This window comes from Oryzias latipes, chromosome 11, assembly GCF_053564925.1.
Source record: "Oryzias latipes strain Hd-rR chromosome 11, Olatipes_Hd-rR_3.1".
NCBI lineage: Eukaryota > Metazoa > Chordata > Actinopteri > Beloniformes > Adrianichthyidae > Oryzias > Oryzias latipes.
In genome coordinates, this window is record NC_136247.1 from 21083605 (window position 1) to 21097614 (window position 14010).

The window sequence follows — 14010 nt, forward strand, 5'->3', positions numbered from 1 at the left end:
GAGCAGCTGAAAGTCTTGGTGTCAGATGGCCTGAAGCCCCACGGAGGAACCAACCCATTCATGGAGCAATACACATTCTGCCAAAAACCCAAATCTTGAGAGTTTGGCCTTCAAAATGCTGTCATGAAGGAGAGCAGTTTTGCCCACGTCTCCAGTGGAGCCTCTGCTAACGTCTCACCTATACCAGATGCAAAAAGCATGACTTCCACATGGCCTCCCTTTTGCCATCAAAATCAGACTCTGCGAAAACGGAATCATAATTAAGTAAAAAAGATCTTTGTTTTGCAACAAAATAATCAAGAAAGCTTTTCCATAGCAAAATATTCTTAGTTTAAGAAAACATGTCTTTGTGACTAGAAGTTATCTTAAAAAACATTATTTTACCCGCTTGGTTTTTAAATTTTAAAGGTTTCTAGGGGGTCTTTTTTTGCAGTTTGGTTTTCCGTTCCAGATGACTAAAAAAAAGCTGCAAGGCTTTAGCCGCAATGTGTTCCCATACTGAGATACTTTACTGATTTTCCAGAGAACCAGGATTAATTCCTTAACATAACGTTTTTTTTTTTTAATCTCATGTGATGGTATAACCATGTGCAAGTAATGTAAAAGATTTAAAAATTTCAGCCTTTCCCCCCTTTTTTTTGTTCTTATGCATCTGCAACTTATAAAGCATTAAAAACACAAAGGATTTGAGGCCTTTATGTGTGAGCAAGTTTTTTTTTTAAAACAAACATTTTGCAGGGAGGCCTTTTCTTCTCTGAGGTTGCCCTTTTTTTTTCATTTTGTCTATCAGTGGATTTGTTTGTCTGTTGTGGTTCGTGCCCATTTTAGCCTGAGGACAGCTCAAGTCTTCCGACACACACATGTATGCTGGCAGGGAGCTCAAAGGAAAACCACAGTGGTCCAGCCCTTGGCAGCAAAGTTAAGATGAACTGACCACTTTGACGTTCAAAAGACAGCGATACAGGAAAGTATTTTTGCTGTTTTATACATGTAAATTGTTTTGAGGTAGTTATTTTTTCCCTTTAAATCAACAAAGTCGGATTTTTGTGAATTTTTTTTATTTATTTTCATATCCTACTCAGTTGTGGCACACTCTATAAGGACAGACAAATGACTTTTTATTGCGCTTCCAAAAAAGATTTAAAACAAAAAAGGTCTGCTTATCTTATTGATGCCTTTACGTCCAAACACCAACACGAAGAATGCATACATTTTAAGAACAAGAAAACTTTCAGGCTACTGACCGGTTTACTGCCTATGGCAATACTTTCCCAGACCGGCCTGTAAGAGACTGAGTGTGCATACGTTTTTTTTTGTTGTTGTTGTTGCTTTTATTGGCTTAAGGTTTATCTTCATCCTCTGTCAAATAAATAGAGCTGGTATGAACTTTATTTGTAAACTAAATTTCGGGCAAGAGCCATGAAATTTGTTATATATGTTTTCCCTTGAAGCTAAAACATTTGATGCGAACTTTAGCCTCGTCCAGAATTTAAAGTGTGACAGATAAATACAAAAAAACAAACATTTTTTTAAACATTATAATAACTGTGAAACTGTCTTAGCAGCATCCTTGTGACATCAGACAGCCGGTTGCTGAATATTATGGACTATTATTATGGTGTGTGGGAACAAATGTCGTAATAAATCCACATATGGAGTAAAGACTCCTTTTATTTTGAATTTGAAGGCGATGGTGGCTCTTGTGTTTCCTCACTGACTCTTTTCTGGTAAAACAAACTTTTCAAATATGTTTGTTTTTCGTTAACTTATGATGTTGTGAGACCCGAAACACTTGATGACCTCAGGATACATCACTGAGGATGCGTCCCAGTGCATCCATGAGATGTTTCATGCACAAGTTTACGTTCTGGCGCAGCCAGTGACTCCTAGGAATAGACTAGTTGACAACCAAGAACAGTTTGGTGGACTACTGGAGAGAGTTGACAGCTCGGAAAGACGGCACCTGGGACAGTATGGGTTAGCACCCCAGCCTGTGTCTTTCGTGAGAGAGAACCCAAACAAGCTACGGAAAGCCCTACAGAGAGATACCCCCAGGAGATCCCGAGAGGGGGGGGGGGGGGGTGAGATCTCCATCCGGACGGACCTAAGGTTAAGAACTCATGCAAACAGACAAATGACAAACGTGATATGTATTTGCGGAAAGCTTTGCAAGAATAATCGTGGCCTAAAAATCCACCAGGCCAGAATGAAATGCTAAGAGCGAGAAAGTGAGGTGTAACGCACAGGTCTTGAAACTGGTGAGACGCAGGAGGAGACCGGCCAGGGGGCAACTCACAGAGCCCAGTCACTCCCCGTACCAAAGCCTCCCAACCCCAGCAGAGTAGTTCCACAGCAGCGGATTAAGTGGCCCCCAGCCAGTAAACGGAGTGAGTGGCGTCAGTTTGATGAGGATGTGTCCAACATCATCCAAGCCGCAGCCAAAGGAGATGCTGAGAGCCGACTTCTAAAGATGACTACCATCATTGTTAGACCAAGCATACCCCCTACACCAGGAACCGCAGGGCTACTAAGATACATCACCTGCGTCAGGAGTTGCGTACCCTCAAGAAACAGCACAAGACAGCTACTGAGGAGGAAAAACAAACATTAGCAGAGCTGAAAAACCTCCTGCGAAAGCAGCTGACGAGCCTACGCAGAGCTGAGTGGCACCGGAGACGGGGTAGAGAGAGAGCCAGGAAGCGTGCGGCCTTCATCGCCAATCCCTTCGGCTTCACAAGGAAACTGCTTGGGGACAAGCGCAGCGGTCAACTTGAGTGCTCAACAGAGGAAGTGAACCAATTCCTCCAGGACACAGTGAGTGATCCCCTGAGAGAGCAAGAACTGGAGCCCAACAAAGCTCTAATCAACCCCGCCCCACCTACAACTGAGTTCAATCTGAGGGAGCCAAGCCTGAAGGAGGTTGAGGAGATCATCAAGGCAGCTCGCTCAGCATTTACCCTAGGCCCCAGTGGTGTACCTTATGTGGTATATAAACGCTGTCCACAACTTCTCAGACACCTGTGGAAAATCTTAAGGGTGATTTGGCGAAGAGGAAGAGTTCCTGACCAGTGGAGGTGGGCTGAAGGAGTGTGGATCCCCAAAGAGGAGAACTCGAAAAACATCAACCAGTTTCGAACCATTTCGTTGCTGAGTGTTGAAGGGAAGGTGTTTTCGGGCATCGTCTCACGAAGACTGACAGAGTTCCTCCTCAAAAATGACTACATCGACCCTTCGGTGCAGAAGGGGGGGATTCCTGGAGCACCCGGCTGCTTGGAGCACACTGGTGTAGTTACACAACTCATCAGAGAGGCACATGAGAACAAAGGTGACCTAGCTGTTTTGTGGTTGGACCTGGCCAACGCCAATGGGTCAATTCCACACAAGCTGGTCGAGCTCCCCTTACACCTCCACCATGTCCCTAGTAAGATCAAGGACCTGATCGTGGATTACTACAATAATTTCAGGATGCGGGTCACTTTTGGAATAGGGACATCAGACTGGCATTGCATTGGGAAAGGAATAATTACAGGCTGTACCATCTCTGTTATCCTTTTCGCCCTTGCCATGAACATGGTGGTTAAGGCAGCTGAGGTGGAATGCAGAGGGCCCCTAACCAAGACAGGTGTACGACAGCCCCCTATAAGAGCCTATATGGAGGACCTTACCATCACAACGTCATCGGTCCCAGGAAGCAGGTGGATCTTACAAGGACTGGAGAGACTCATCACCTGGGCAAGGATGAGATTTATGCCTTCAAAGTCAAGGTCCATGGTGCTGAGGAGGGGGAAAGTGGTTGACAAGTTCCGTTTTTCCATCTCAGGGACGGTCATCCCGACCATCACAGAACAACCGGTTAAGAGTTTGGGGAAGTTTTTCAACTCCAGTCTGAAAGATGCTGCCGCCATCCAGAAGTCCAACAAAGAACTTTGAGTATGGTTCACTAAGGTCGACAAGTCTGGTCTGCCGGGTAGATTTAAAGCTTGGATCTACCAGCATTCCATCCTGCCTAGAGTCTTGTGGCCCTTGCTGGTCTATGCAGTCCCAATGACAACAGTAGAGTCCCTAGAAAGGGAGATCAGTGGCTTTCTTCGGAGGTGGCTGGACCTTCCTCTGTGTCTTACCAGCGCGGGGTTGTATGGGACAAGTAACATCCTGCAATTGCCCTTCAGTGGCCTCACAGAAACATTTATGGTGGTACGCACCAGGGAAGTCGTACGTTATAGGGACTCCAGAGATGGCAAGGTGTCAGCACCTGGCATTGAAGTGAGGACTGGAAGAAAATAGAAGGCTGGAAAAGCAGTGGAGGAGGCAGAGTCACGTCTGAGACAAAAGGCACTGGTGGGCACCGTGGCGACAGGCAGAGCGGGCTTGGGCTACTTCCCAAAGACTGTGCTCAGCCAGGCCCATGGCAAAGAAAGACACCGTTTACTCCAGGCAAAGGTCCGAGCAGGTGTGGAGGAAGAGCGAGCGAGCAGGTTGACGGGATCGGCAGCAGGGAGCATATACTAGGTGGGAGAGTACACTGCAGCGCAGGATTAGCTGGGCAGACATCTTGCAGGCAGATTTCCATCGGGTCTGTTTCCTGGTACAAGCTGTCTATGATGTCCTGCCTGGCCCAGCAAACCTCCATGTCTGGGGAAAGAGTGAAACATCATCCTGCCTTCTTTGCTCTAGGAGTGGCTCTTCTCATCTCCTTAGCAGCTGCCCAAGGGCTCTGGCTGATGGTCGCTACCGATGGCGCCATGACCAGGTGCTTAAAGCTCTTGCTGAGAGTTTAGCCTCAGCCATTAAAACCAGCAAAAACCAGTACGCTCCAAAGAAGGCAGTACCCTTCGTCAAAGCTGGGGAGAAACCTCAGGCGCGGCTACAAGTAACAACAGGCCTCCTCCACAAAGCCTCGGACTGGCAGCTGCAGGTCGACCTGGGAAAACAGCTAAGGTTCCCCTCAGCACATTGTTAGTACAAATCTCCGCCCAGACATGATATTAATCTCTGAGATTTCAAAAAACCTGATCATGCTGGAACTCACGGTGCCCTGGGAAGAGCGTATGGAGGAAGCAAATGAGAGGAAATGTGCTAAGTACCAGGAACTGTTTGAGGGGTGCAGGGAAAGAGGCTGGAAAAAGTTCTATGAGCCTGTAGAAGTTGGCTGTAGAGGCTTTGCGGGACGTTCCCTTCCGATTAGGCATCACAGGACGGCCAAAAAGAGGGCCATTCAATCCGTGAGCGAAGCCGCAGAGAAGGCTACGAGGTGGCTGTGGATGAAGAGGGCTGATCCGTGGACTGCTGCTGGGACGCAAGCCGGGGTCAGATCAACCCCGGCTGGGTCGCCTGGGTGAGGGTGTATGATGTTGTGAGACCCGAAACATCCGATGACCTCAGGATACATCACTGAGGATGCGTCCCAGCGCATCCATGAGATGTTTCATGCATAAGTAAATAAATAAATAAGCTCTATTCGTTATTTCAAGTTAGCGGTCGGCACAGCTGCGACTTGACATGCATCAGGAATACATCAGAGCTGCTGGAGAATCCAGTAGTTTTCCAAAATAGAACTTCCTTTAGAATCAGATCATAAATGAAATGAAAAAAATGTAGGTTGTGTTTTTTTTCTCTGCGTTCTAGGACCAACACTGAGTAAAAGAAGACACCGCTCCTCTGTTCTTACCCTAATGCTGTGAACTCTACCTTTATTATTTATTGTATCTTATACTGTAAAATCATTTTAGATAGAAAAGACCAAAAAAAAACTTAAAATCAATTCTGAATCGCACAGGAGCCACTGCGACTCTTTTAAATGTATTTCCATCCTTCAGTCCTTGTCGCATGTGGCTGAGTTCTCCAGTAGTTGAAGGTTTGATATCCTCTTTCTGGGAAGACCAAATAGCAGGGCATTACAATAATCTAATCTGCTAGAAATAAAAGCATGCATTAGCACTTCCGTGCTGGCAAACAAGCAAAATATGCGGACTGGAATGTTTTTTGAGATGATAAAATCCAGTTTTTGTTATTTTTTGATCTTTTGGAATAATATTCAGCTCAAATAATAATACTCTGGTTTCTCACACACTGAGAAGTTCTCTCGTTTGAACAAAATAATCTCTCCCTTTTGTCCTCAGAGTTGATCACAGAACCGATAACTAGCAGATACTTTCTGGTGTCAACTTTGAAAGAAAATGACCTTAAGGAAGGCCAAAGAAAATAATGTGAAGATGGTATACTTCATTGTGACATGGTGGAAATTATAGTAGTCATCTGCATACATCCTCTGTCCTCAGCACAAGTCTATATCCAGTTCACTGTCACAAAAAACAGAAGCAACACAAGTGGAATCAAATATTTCCTAATTTGAATTTAATAACATATTTAAACAAACATTGTTATGAAGTTGTGATTAACAACAGTTAATCACTATTCTGTTTCATAAGAAACACAATAGTGCTTTGGGTCATTGTCCATCTGCACTGTTCATATTTAAGATTGGGACATGTGCATTTCTTGGTGTGTGTTTGAATGCCACCATCAGGCATTTGGAGAAAACTTGCCCATGTAAAAAATTGGCTTCCCTGGCCGGCTGCACAAGTTCACCCAACCAGCCTTTGTTGGGCCACAGAGAAACTGCCGTTCAAATCACCTTGAATGGTGATCCTGAACTTCTCTCACTTTCCAGTTCCACAGGCTGAGCTCTATTTGAGCAGCCACCCATAAAAGAGTCGGTACGGATGCAAATTGAAGCTTTCCTATTTATAATTTGAATCTGTTCCATCTACACAATTCCAGATTTACTCAGGATAGCATTAGAATGTGTTTAGTTGATTCTGCATTTTTGTATGTGTGTGTTCAAGAAGATTAAGGCATAAAAGTACTAAAGGGTCTGTATTTATCTACACATGTGTAAGAATGAATCATGCCATTGTTCCCCTCATCAACCTTGTTTATAACACACTTGATTTAACCTGATGCTTTTTGCTGAGTTCTGGGACTTCTAGACTGATTAATTCTATTTTACTTCGGTTAACTGAATTCCCAGAATCACATATGGCTCATTCACAAAAAATTAGAAAGCTTTAATTACTCATCCACTGAGTGGACAACACTTTAAAAAAGGAAAAGGACAGAGGGAAAAAAACTTGCTTTTGTCTTGATTTCACCCTGCAATTCCTCATTTTGCTGGGCTTTGGAACAGCTGAGAGACAGTAGAAAAGTACAGGTAAATGTTGTACAAATAATTGTGTGACACGCAGTTTTGGTCTGCAGAAAGTAATTCTGAATTAGCACTGCTTTGTGTTTTTTTTTACTGTAAACTCGATTGTTGTAGTAATGATAAAAGATTTTGGTCAAAAATGAACTTTTAAAGATTTGAAATTGAAAAGAAAAAAAAACAGCTGTTTAAACCATCTGCTGTGCATTTAAGTATTAAAAGTCACACTATCTGTCTAATGAGGGAACCTTACTGCGTTCATTGATGGAAAAGAAATGATCAGGTGGTCTTAATGAGTTATACTTAATTTATTCTGCAGAAGCGGAGGTGATGCATGTGAGGTGGATTTCCGAATAAAAAAAACAACCTTAAATTTCGACTCCTGGTGAAAGTGCACTTTAATTAATCACTGAATAGATTCATTAAATATAATTACTATGATTGATAATTTCATTACAGGAATGGGAAAACACCAGTTTGGACCCACATGCCTTATTTATGTCAACATGAAATATTTCAAAACATGTTATTTTGTAGCTTTTGATTTTACGGCTTTAATCATTTTCTATTCAGATGTGAGTCATATTCAGATATATTTGATTAATGATTGAAAAACTTGAAGTGTGGTCTTCAAATTACACATACTGTATATGTAAGACAGTTTCTTACAATTTTAATGGAATAAGATGACAAAATAGTATAAGTGCAGTTAAAATAAATAAAAACAATAAAACCACAAATGAAAAATTTCTCAGAATAACAAATCCAAACAAACAAAGTACGGCATCAAAAACTAAAACGTGACAAAAATGTTCTAACTGATGGAGTTCTTATCAAACTGGGAAAAAGTGTTGCGTTTGAAACCAATTGTGATTTAAGGCAAAATAAAAAAAAACTCAGGGAGATAATAAGGACATGATGGGAAATGACAAATTCAACTAAAAGATAAAACAGATCAAGATAAAAAAAAAATTACATGTAAAACTGTTGTCACTGCCATCAGCTTTGTTTTTTTACTCATGTTGAAATAAAACTTAATATTTTCTGTGTTGTATTTCCATTTGAGATAAAAAAAAAACATAAATAGGCATTAAGCTGCTTTTGTGCATTTACAGAACAGAGCCTTCCTATAACTATATGTAAATATAATATTTCCCAGCATAGCTTAACTGCCGTTACAAAATTACTCACTAAAAGGAAGAAAAACACAAAAACGGGTAAGCTGGATTTCTATTCAAGGAAGCCTGTAATAAAGTAGAAAATACTTGGTACAGACTGTCTCAAAGGTTGTGTCAAAATCTATCTAGATTGGAGCTGATTTGTGTTGGCAAAGCAGAGATTACTTTAAAAAAAAAGTCTCAAGAAAGAACTAAATTAGCTCTTGGGACTGGTTCCAAAAAATCTGAACAACACTTTAATTCCGTACAAATCTAGAAAATCCATGTTCGAAATGTTGACAACATTTGCACATATTCGATGAGTGGATCTCTCTGTCACTGTTGGATCCCTCTGAAAGTTGGCTGAAAACTTGAAGACCCACTCCGATCATTTTTTGACCTACAAGCATTCCCAGTGGTCTTTTAATTGTGGTTATGCAGTTTTTAGCCAAAATCCACAAACTTGTGTTCTTTCTAGGACATAGTTTGTGCAGAGTGGCATGAGTTCATCAGAAATGTGGCCTATAGTTCAGTGCGCCTTATATATTTACCTCTGTGTTGTGGGCGGGACTGTTGGCACGGACGTGAGCCTCTGCTGATATCTCATCATCCCTTGGTTCTCACTCTCTCCCGCTATCTTACAGCCCCTTACAACCCCGAACTAACATTATCGGTGCAACAAAAATGGGGAGCAATATTGTAGCTTTTCAACTGTACAGTTTTGAGGAAAACAGACATTAATGTATTTATATCTTTTCAAGTGGAGAAGGGAGACTTAAGCATGCTTTTTTTTAAACGCATTTTTTTCGTCTGCTCCTGATTAATCCCGATTTCAATAATGAAATACTCAGAAATAAAGTTTTCAAGGCTAAGTTCATTTTTATATGTCCTTTTACATAGACAAATGCTACAAGAAAATGTTAAAAAACACCAACAATTTTCATTGGAGTGGGTCTTCAATAAAGCCCCCCCCCCCCGACCCCTTCACAATCCCCTACTTCGCAATGCATAACTGCCATCACCCAAACCCCCCCACCCAGCCTCAACATAACAAAGGAGCAGGTGAAAAGAGAGCTTCGGAGGATCAAGACCAGGAAAGCCACAGGTCCAGATGGCATCTGCTCCAGACTGTTCAGGGACTGCGCTGACCAACTCTGCCTGGTTGTAGCATACATGTTCAACCTGAGCCTCGACATGAGGAGGGTCCCTGTGCTGTGGAAAACCTCCTGCGTGGTCCCAGTACCAAAGACTGCACAGGCAAGGGAGCCCAACCATTACAGACCTGTGGCTTTAACGTCTCACCTAATGAAGACCCTAGAGAGACTGATCCTGAATCACCTCCAGCCCCTAGTGAGCCCAGTGCTTGACCCCCTGCAGTTTGCATATCAACCTGGCATCTGAGCGGATGACGCTGTCATCTACTTGATGCACAGAACTCTGCTACAGCTCGAGGAACCTGGAAGTACTTTCAGAATCATGTTCAACTTCTCCAGCGCCTTCAACACAATTCAACCATCAATGCTTTTCTCTTCACCCTCTACACATCTGACTTCCACCATGACTCAAACAGCTGCCACATCCAGAAGTTCTCCGATGATTCAATTCAATTCAATTCAATTCAATTTTATTTGTATAGCCCAAAATCACAACAACAGTCGTCTCGATGGGCTTCGAAGTAAAACATGAAATCAAAAGGATCACGAATACAAAGAGTTCAATAAAAAAATACTAAAATGAACTAACAAACTGACTAAGCTATACTGGCATCCCTGCCCTTAGACCCCCCTTCGCGGTAAGGAAAAACTCCCAAAAAAACCGGATTCCGGAAAAAACGAAGAAACCTCAGGGGTGCCCACATGAAGGAGGGATCCTCCCCCAGGACGGACAGGCGATTTACCAGAAATCTTAGAGAAGAATTAACTTATCTAAATCTACAACTACATATATAAAAGTCCAGCAGACGAGCTTCATCCAGCCGTGGTTATCGGGACAGTCAAAGGCGCGAGTCGAGCCGGAGACAGGAACCACAGCCAGGTGTAGGAGCAGGAGCAGAGACGAGGTACTCGGTCAGGTACAGAGCAGAGACGAGCCAGAGATGAGCCAGAGGCAGGATCCACAGCCAGGTGTAGGAGCAGGAGCAAAGGCGAGGTAAACGGTCAGGAACTGGAGCACGGATGAGCCAACTGGAGTCTGGAAGCACTCCCACTCCCCAGGAGGGGAGAGGAAAAGAGGGACAATACATGAATCGCACTGCACCAAACAGAGGCATGGAGAACTAAATGATAAATTATGATCAAGAATAGAGGAGAGGAAGGGTAGAAGTAAAAAAGGAAAGAGGACAGAACCCCAGTGTACCATAGTTACCCCAGCTTCAACTTCTAGCAGCCTTTTAAAAGAAATAGTTATTATTAAGTTTAATTTAAACAAACTAACATTAAGTTAAATAATCTCTGAATACTAACTAGTCTGACAATAAGCCTGTCCAAAGAGGAATGTTTTCAGTCTAGCTTTGAATGTAGAAACTGAGTCGGCCTCTCTTATATGAGCTGGGAGTTTATTCCATAAGACAGGGGCTTGGTGGCTAAACGCTCTACCTCCAACCGTACTTTTACCAATTCTAGGAACCACAAGCAGTCCTGCATTTTGCGAGCGAAGTGTTCTGATTGGTTGGTAAGGGACTATGAGGTCCTTAATATAGGACGGGGCCATTCCATGTAAGGCCTTATAGGTTAACAGGAGGATCTTGAACTTAATTCTAGAATCAACTGGGAGCCAATGGAGCGAAACTAACACAGGAGTGATGTGATCTCTTCTGCTGGTTCCAGCTAACAATCTAGCAGCTGCGTTCTGAACAAGCTGGAGACTTCTTAAGGAACTCTTAGGACACGCTGCTAACAAGGAGTTACAGTAATCCAGCCTCGACGTAACAAATGCATGGATGAGTTTTTCAGCATCACTCTTAGAAAGTATATTTCTGATCTTAGCAATATTCCGCAGGTGAAAAAAGGCAGTTCTACACGCCTGAGATATATGAGCCTTAAATGATAAATCCTGATCAAGTAAAACCCCAAGGTTTCTAACTGTGGAATTGGGGGCTATACTTATACCATCCAGGGAGACTATCTGAGCAGACAGAGCATCTCTGAGGTTTTTAGGACCAAGTATAATGACCTCAGTTTTTTCTGGGTTCAAGAGGAGGTAATTAATTGTCATCCAGGTCTTGATGTCACTGATGCAGGCGTTCAGTTTCTCTATCTGGTCATTCTGGTCAGGCTTCATGGATAAATACAACTGCGTATCGTCGGCATAACAATGAAAATTAATGCTGTGTTTCCTGATTATGTTTCCTAGGGGTAACATATAAAGCGTAAACAGGATCGGTCCCAAGACTGAGCCCTGTGGGACTCCATAGTTGACTCGAGTGCACTGAGAGGAATGGCCATTTACATTAACGAACTGATACCTATCAGACAGATAGGATTTAAACCACTGGAGAGCAGATCCTCTGATCCCTATGTCCTGCTCTAATCTATGGAGTAAAATACCGTGGTCGATAGTGTCAAAGGCAGCACTGAGGTCCAACAGGACCAGAATAGAAAGTAGTCCCTTTTCTGAGGCCAATAACAAGTCATTAGAGACTCTAACTAGTGCAGTTTCCGTACTGTGGTGAGGTCTAAACCCCGACTGAAAGTCTTCAAAGTGGCTGTTGTCCTGTAGGTGGCAGTAAAGCTGCTTAACTACAACTCTTTCTAGGATTTTAGAAATAAAGGGCAGGTTTGATATTGGTCTATAGTTGGCCAAGATGCTAGGATCCAAACTGGGCTTTTTCAGAAGAGGTTTAACAACTGCATATTTAAAAGACTGTGGCACGTAACCCGTTTCCAGAGAGGCATTTATCATTGTTAATATGGGATCATTAATTAGGGGAAAAGTTTCTTTAAAAAGTCTAGTGGGAATTGGGTCTAACAGACACGTTGAGGATTTGGAGGACGTAATAATTGATGTTATTTCCGCTTGATCCACAGCAGTGAAGCAGTCTAATGTTACAGAGGTTTCTATGGATGCCTCCATTTCTACCGCTTCAGCCTGTTCTGGGCTGATAGTAGGAATAACTTGATTTAACTTATGTCTAATATTTGAGATTTTACTATCGAAAAATGTAAGAAAATCATCAGAGCTGAGAGAAACAGGAACATGTGGTTCTACTGAGCTCTGACTGCGAGTTAATTTAGCTATAGTGCTAAAAAGAAATCTTGGATTGTTTCCATTCTCTGATATTAAGGTTGAATAGTACTGGCTTCTAGCTCTACGCAGAGCTTTTTTATAATTTAATAGGCTATGTTTCCAGATATCCAGAGACTGCTCTGAACCGGAGCGGCGCCATTCGTTGGACGCGTGTCAGAGGGAAACGATCTGGAATACAAGAAGGTGATCAAGGACTTTGTGGACTGGTGTGAACTCAATCACCTTCACATCAATGCCACCAAAACGAAAGAGATGGTGGTCGACTTCCGGAAAAAAAAGGCTTCTCAGCCTCCCCCCGTGGTCATTCAGGGACTGGACATCGAGAGGGTGGATGTGTACAAATATCTGGGTGTTCACATCAACAATAAACTGGACTGGGCAGATAACACAAAGGTCCTGCACAAGAAGGGCCAGAGTCGCCTCCACCTCCTGAGGAGACTGAGGTCCTTTGGTGTGTGCAGGCCACTACTCAAGACCTTCTATGAGACTGTCGTTGCATCAGAAACTTTCTATGCTGTGATCTGCTGGTGTGGAGGTATTAGTGAAAGGGACAAAAAGAAACTGGACAAGCTGGTGAAGAGAGCTAGCTCTGTCCTGGGCTGTCCCCTGGACTCAGTAGACTCTGTATGTGAGAGGAGGATGCTGACCAAGCTGTCCAGCATTCGGAACAACCCCTCTCACCCCCTGTACGCGACGGTGAGGACTATGAGGAGCTCATTCAGCCAGAGACTGCTGCACCCACAGTGCAAAAAAGAGCGTTACCGGAGGTCCTTCATCCCAACAGCAATCAGACTATACAATAACACGGTCTAGGACTGATGAAAACCGCTGCTGCTAATCATTGCCTTATTTAATCCGTTATTTATACTGTACTTTTACTTCCACCTTGTATTATTTTTATTCTTACTCATTGCTACTTTGTTTTTCGTACTTTTCCAACTGCTATTTTTTCTTGTTTTTGGCTGCTGTGACAACCCAATTTCCCCCCGGGGATCAATAAAGTCCTATCTTATCTTATCTTATCTTATCTTATGCCACTGATTATAAAACATGCAATAAAGGTTTCACAATCTATTTGTTATCATTCTGTTAGCAGGGCTGGCCAACCCTGGTCTTTAACATCCACAACTCTGCCTGGTTTCCAGCTCACCCTGGACTGCTTTGTGCCGACTGTCTAAATCAGGTGTGCTCAGCCAATCAGAATGTAGAACCTCTCAAGTCAGTTAATCAGCAGTGAGCTGGGAAGGGAAAACTGAGGCTCTTGAGGACCAGGGTTTGCAAGGCCGGTTCTAATGCATCTGCAATAATTGCTTAATTGAAAGATTACACTTTCTGAAAAATGTTTACTTAGTCTCTTCCAGACAGACACAATTATAGGTTTTGATGACAAAAGGGGTGAAAACACCA

At 42.9% G+C, this 14010-nt stretch overlaps 1 pseudogene across 1 annotated transcript; it reads left to right on the forward strand.

The window, feature by feature from the left end:
- Positions 1-1795: 1795 nt before the first annotated feature.
- LOC105355089 (uncharacterized) lies at positions 1796-5821 on the forward strand (annotated as a pseudogene). Its single transcript, XR_013659115.1, has 2 exons — positions 1796-2002; positions 2270-5821. The product of XR_013659115.1 is annotated as an uncharacterized LOC105355089 (transcript).
- Positions 5822-14010: the final 8189 nt, after the last annotated feature.